Raw genomic sequence first — 6,659 nt, forward strand, 5'->3', positions numbered from 1 at the left:
AGTTCCGGGCAATAAGGATCGCTTTTAAATGAGAAGCATTTCCTGCTCAGTCCCACACCCCCTAGCTACCACAACCCCCTCCCTTCTCTCCTCCCTCATGCCTTTCACTATGGCAGGAAATCAGGAACTATGACCAAAGTCCAGAGGGCTGGATTCACCTATCTAAATCCAAGATCAATAACAAACTGCCAGAACAGCATTTGCTTCTCAGAACCTCAAGCCGGTTTTGCCATCTAAAAGACATCTAAGGTACTACAGAAGTACCCAACCTGCAATATTAACACAAACATTATCATAAAATTTCGCAGACATGTAAAAATCCATTCGCAAATACACACACAAAGCTTCCAGACATATACACACACCATTAAAACAGACTGGCAGCCGCCACAGACCAACCAAACAATACTAAGTCCAAAATAAGGGGCTCAGTGGTCTGTGCAGGGCAGGCAGACATTCTTACTTTTGGTGCCATGTCCCTAAAGGACACACTAATTCCATGTGACATGTTTTTGTTTTTTCACACATTGCTTATGGCAGACAGGCAGTAGGTTCACTGGTGTGTCTGACTGACACTATTGATGTCAGTGTGAAAGCATCAGTCTGTTGAAAATCTCACATCTGACTACATGACTTCCACACCTCACTGCAGGCTTTTTCAGTGACATGTTGCCAAGAAAAACTGGTGCGGCAATGAAGATTTGTGCTTTGCTTTTATGTCAAAGCACCATTTCAAAGAAATCAGAATTGCTAAGCATGTTGACACCCCACTAATATTTGTTATACTTTACATATATCATTATATCATTCTACTTTACATAACAATAACCTTATTTTTATCATTCTATACTGCATAAAATATTTAAGTTTACATACTTAACATACTCTCTGAAAACATATATACCTCAGATAAATGAGGCAGACTCACAGCACCCATAAGAAAAATAATTCCAGTTTTGTCAGACACTTTCAAGTAATGGCACTTTGAGAGTTAGGATCAATAAGCCACGAAATAGCTTTGCTACTCATATATAGAAAATAATTTATTTGATATTGTTTGTTTTTTTTCAGACATTCATCCTATTCTAGCTATTTTTTTTCTAACAGAAATGGCACCTTGAGCAAAACCACCATTTAATCTGGAAATGAGATAGATCTCTGCTGCCTTCATCAGGAAGGGAGAGCAATAATTGAAGGATATTCCTTCTTTTACAGATTGTTTGAAATTTAATGTTAATACAGCTAAACAACACAACCAAACGTTATAAAGCATAAGGGAAGTTTCCAGAGCTTTGATCAATACTGAAGTATTACATTACATTATTCAAGAGACCCTTTGCATTTGCTGTCTACCCTAGAAGTAGTCTTTCAAGGCTCAGTGGTGAAGGATGATATACTTATGTGGTTTCCAAAATTATTTCCTCTCAATATCTTTTTAAACATTATATAATTCTAGTTTGTATGGGAATGATCAATTCTGTAAACAAAGTAAATTATGCATCACCATGCTGTTTAAAAGCTGACAGTCTTGTCAATATGTTACACAAATCGAGTGGACCGTTTTTCCCCATGAGTTAAGATCTGATTTAACAATTAACACAAGTACAAGATTAGAAAAAGAAAAAAAGGAACATTTTCTTCTTTGGTTCAAAATATGTTTTTTGCTTATTTTTAAAAATTAGCTTCAAAATGTATGGACTCCAGTAAACCGTGAACAGAACCTCCGTCTTTTGTCATTACCTGTGAAATTGTCAGTATACTGCAGTACGTTGCTTTTACGAATTGTCTTACATTCATAACGACAAGAACTTAATTATTTAGAAAATCGTTTATAAACTAGATGTAGTAATTTATGGTTAGGTATACTGTAGATTCCTACAGTAGCCTACCTAATTCCCAGGCGGCATGCTGTATATTGCAAAACTTTTTGCTGATTTAATTGTTTCACAAATAGGTAGTTCCTTTATTAAAACAGTATTGAAATGACCCTTGTGACTCATACTTAAAACAAAAAACACGTGTTTGCAACAATGGCTTCACTAGAGATGTGGAAATTTAAGCTATTGTTAACAGACCATTTAGACCACGAAAAAAAAAATTATAATCGACTTTTAGCCCACTTATCGCCGTAAACAAAAATAACAATACAACAGTAAAATTGAATTCTCGCGCTGCATAACTTAAAACGAAGCGGTGAATCGAGCAGTTCAGCTTACCTGACACTCGATCCGTGGAGCACGCATTCACTGAGTCCAAGTTCTCACATCATCGTCTTTTCGCTTTCAGCCGTCACACTAACAGTTTAGCACACATCACTACTTTTATATGCGAGAGTTAAAAGCAATGCGAGGGAATAGATTTTTTTTTTTTTTTTTTTGCCTTTCCAAGCTTCTGTCTTAAAAGAAACAAAACCAGCTCACAACACATTGAACCCTGACAACAAATATATCGTCATTAACGATGCTCTTTCTTCATGACTTTCTAAGGCGGGGTAACGGTAGTCAGATCTATACAGGTAACATCAATTGCGGCCATTTCATTGTGAAGATTTGTCATTACGCGTCAGGGGGCGCAAAAACAAGTCCAGCGGTGTTCTTCATCCCAGATGAAATCAATAGATGGACAATTAGCAAGCGTAGCATAAACACTTCTACATAGCTAAAGAAACTATCGCCATCATTTATTAATTTATGACGATATTATGGAATAGACACCGTATGGACATTGAATTACTGCCAAAATTATTTTTGAACAATTTTAATCAAGCTATGGCAACACGAGTCTTACCCAGGATCATCCTCAAGCGCCTGAGGATAAAACATTTTATTTTCGAAAAAATAGTCCGATGTATTGGCAAAGTTCAGGAGGGATTATTCAAACGTCTCGTATTGACTACTTCGAACAAGTAGCAGAGAAGACTGTCTGAAACTGATAGCCGCCTTCAGACCGTTAAAAGGGGCGAAGGGACGGGAGCCCGAAATGTCTCCAGAGGCTGCGCCACCGATAATTAGCGATCAATCATGAATTAGTTTAAAAGCTTGAAAAGAACACGGAGAGCATTATTAGATTGTAAAGATTCACTGTTTTTCGATAATCACTTCGTTTTTTAGAAGAGTTCCCTGCCCTCAGCCATCTATTCATTAGTCTTTCCTGCCCTACTACCACACCAAGGGAAAATCGGTGCGGACAGTAAGTGTAACAAGCACAGGGTGAAATGAAATGTTGCTTAAAGCTTGCTTATAAAAGGTGCCTCAAAAACTCTAAAAAGCTTTGCGGGGGTTTGTGGAATGTTATGAATATCAATATCCAGACTCTATATGTCAAAAGAAGAGAGAGCAGCAGTGATTTTCCCACTCATGACAAATTAGCCTCAGTACAAATGGATTGATGGCCTTACACTCTGGACAGCCATACAGGCTTCAGATTACCCTCATGAAGAGCCTTTATAGACCCATCCCTCATATAAACAATGTTCAAGAGAACAAAGAATAGAAAGTGCCTTTCAGTCACCTTTTGCCACTCATAGATCACGTCTACATTTAAAGGTCTTGCTAATTGATAGCCCCTTCACAGGACACAATGTGCCCCCCCTGCAATCACTCTGAGCATTGTGAACTGGGGGCTTTTAAGTCAAACACAAACTGAAGCCACATCCAATGTGGATTTTTAAATGCCGTAGTGCAACTGTAAACTATTCTTGAGCTGTGAAATTGTGCATATAGCACGTGATATTTCTGTATTTACCTTAACTCTTACAAAGGCATTCAGTTAATGGCTCTGCTTTTCATGCATGCTGTTTTTTAAAACAGGCATTTGCACTACTGACAGGAAACTGCAGGCCAATGGGTGAGGAGAATTACTCTCAGCTAGCTGCAAAATGGACAAAGGATCACCATTATCCTACATAAAAAATGTAATACACATTGAAGAGATTTTTTTAGATTACCTAAAATGTTTAATAATACATCTTAGTTAAAGCAATCAAATGCAGACAAGCAGAAGAATCTGCACTTGGGTACATGTGTACCAAATTATATTATGTTGCTTATTGGCCTATCAGATATTCTTCCATGGAGTCTTTCACATATTTCAGTACTGTCAGATCTTTAGTGGTTTATAATACTGGGTATTTTTCACTCAAGCTAATTCAGGGGAATGTATGTGGCTCAAGGGTGCAACTGAATTCCAGCTCATGAAACTGAAGCCAGCTCCTTTGCTTCAACTGACCTTGTTTTTCAGGTTTCACCCATAATGCTTAGCAGTGCCACAGTGGCATCCTGGGGCAGAGTAGAAACTGATAAATGTCAGGTACTGTACTGAAGGGACTGTAAGGTCTCTAACGTTGATTTTAGCATAATCGGAATCACAAGTATTGCTGCAAATAACATTAACAGTATTACTGTTCTTATTATTACAATAAAAGCAAACTGTGGTGTTGCGTGCAAATAAACAAGATTACAAGATTTTACATCAATTATACTAATTATATGTTAACAGCTAAACTTTAAAATGGATACAAAAAGTCTGTAGAATCTGAAATCTGTCACTCATGGTTACTTTGGCAGCTGTGCTTTGCCAGTGCTTCAGATGGGACCCATGAAAATGCGCCAGATATTGACAAGAGCTGTGCTGACAGTGGAATTACTGAAGATAATGAACATGTAACAAGATGTCTCCCATCATTACTGTAGTTGTAGAAAAGCTCTAACACCCTTCTTAACTCAGACATGGACCTGTGAATCATTTACATCCACATTTCATGTATTTAGTAGACACATTTATTCAAAGTGACATATCATTTTTTGAGACGGCAGGGTCAAACCATCCCTGGAGAAACTGGGGTTAAGGGTCTTGGTCAAGGGCCCAGTTATGAAATCAGTCTGCTGATCCTGGGATTTGAAAATTAAGACTGGGGGAAAAAAAACAAAATACAAGACTGACAATGACTAGCTGTTTAAAAAAACTATACTGCCATCCAGGATGTACCCCTGCCTCGTACCCTATACTGCTAAGGATATGTCCCATGCACACCTGTGACCAGGACCAGATTAAGCCATTGGAAGATGGATGGATGTATATTTAAATTGCTAAGCCATTGTTACGTTATAAGTAAAAAATAAAAAAGAAAATAATGTAAGTTTTTTTATTGCGGACTATTATCCCACTATTACGTAGGGAATTCCTGAGCATTACATAAGAAGGGAACTGATGAACTAAAGGCAGCATCAAAAAATACTTCCCATATATTCTCCATAATTCCAAATAATATAATTCATAAAATGGACAGGGAAAAATACAGAAAAATTAACAATACAAAAGGAAGTTCAAATTAAGGCTACATTATGTAATATCTTTATATAAAGTCAAACAGACATATGTAACCACACATAAGAATCTAGACACGGGAAAATCTGTTCTGCAGATGATGGTAATTATTCCAGCTAACTGAGCAGTGAGTTGAATGAGGCATGTATCAAAGTGTTGCTCATAATCACTGTATTTAGTCAGTTTGCTCCAGGTAGACCTTAAAAATTAATGCACCAGGGTCACCAAACACTAATCATTCTGTAAATAAGCTGCCCTAAACGAATTATTTGATTTATCAAATAAAAGTTACTTTTGCATGTATGCATGTAATATATCCCAAATAGCAACATGTTATTGTTTCAACGTTGAATTATTGTTAAATGAGTTGAATTATGGTCAGTGTTAAATTATCAACATTGAAACTTAGTAGCCTAGATTTTTAGTCAGATTTTCAATATTGAAAAATTGAGAGTGGCAAAACCTTGATTCAATGTTGACATAAAGTGAAAGATTGAACATCAGCGTTGTTTCAACCTTTTTGTCTGATATGGAATCAATGTCATTTCAGCATATGTGTGCTGTCTGGGATGTATACTGCTTGACTTAAAAGAAAACGTGCTTCATTAAAATGCATGGAGATGAATGGGGTTTGACTGACCCAATATCTAATGTCTCTTCTGAACTCTTCTTTGGAGCTTTAGAGTTAATCTAAAGAGTTTTCAACTGCAGCAGCTGTAGTCCAAGGTCAACATGTCAGCCCTTTCAATCAAATCAAATTTTTATTACGACAGAGCAGCCCTATCTAGGACTAGAAATCACTTTAATTAATTGGATTAGCTCCGCATTCAAAGGCCTGCTGGGGAAGAACCGCGCATGAAAAACTAGATCGGGTCATATCAGTACAAGTGAAGCAGAGATTAAATATTCCTGGCGCGTTGTGTATCCCTGGTGGATACATAACGCTTTGGCGTTTGTACAGCTGAGTCAGTCGGAAACTAGAGCCATTTAACTTCAGGTGTATTTATAAGAAAATAAACAGTAATCTCTTGGTGGAAATGAATCTCAGTGCGTCCCGATCAGAGAGCACCCTAACGCGTACCTGGTGGGACCTACTGAAGGCTTTGTATTTATCAGTTGTACCGTTGTAACAGTTTCTGTCCTATTATCTACCAATCTGTCTCCACATCTCTAAATAATGCTGCCTTCATGTAAAAAGGGTAACGTTAGGACTTCATTCATTACCTGATTTCCGTAGATCCACAGATCAGTATAATCTCGAAAATCTTTCTTTCAGTGCTCGCACATTCATCTGTTTTGACGAAATTTGGGCTGCTGACAATTCATTCTAAAAA

This window comes from Paramormyrops kingsleyae, chromosome 17, assembly GCF_048594095.1.
Source record: "Paramormyrops kingsleyae isolate MSU_618 chromosome 17, PKINGS_0.4, whole genome shotgun sequence".
NCBI lineage: Eukaryota > Metazoa > Chordata > Actinopteri > Osteoglossiformes > Mormyridae > Paramormyrops > Paramormyrops kingsleyae.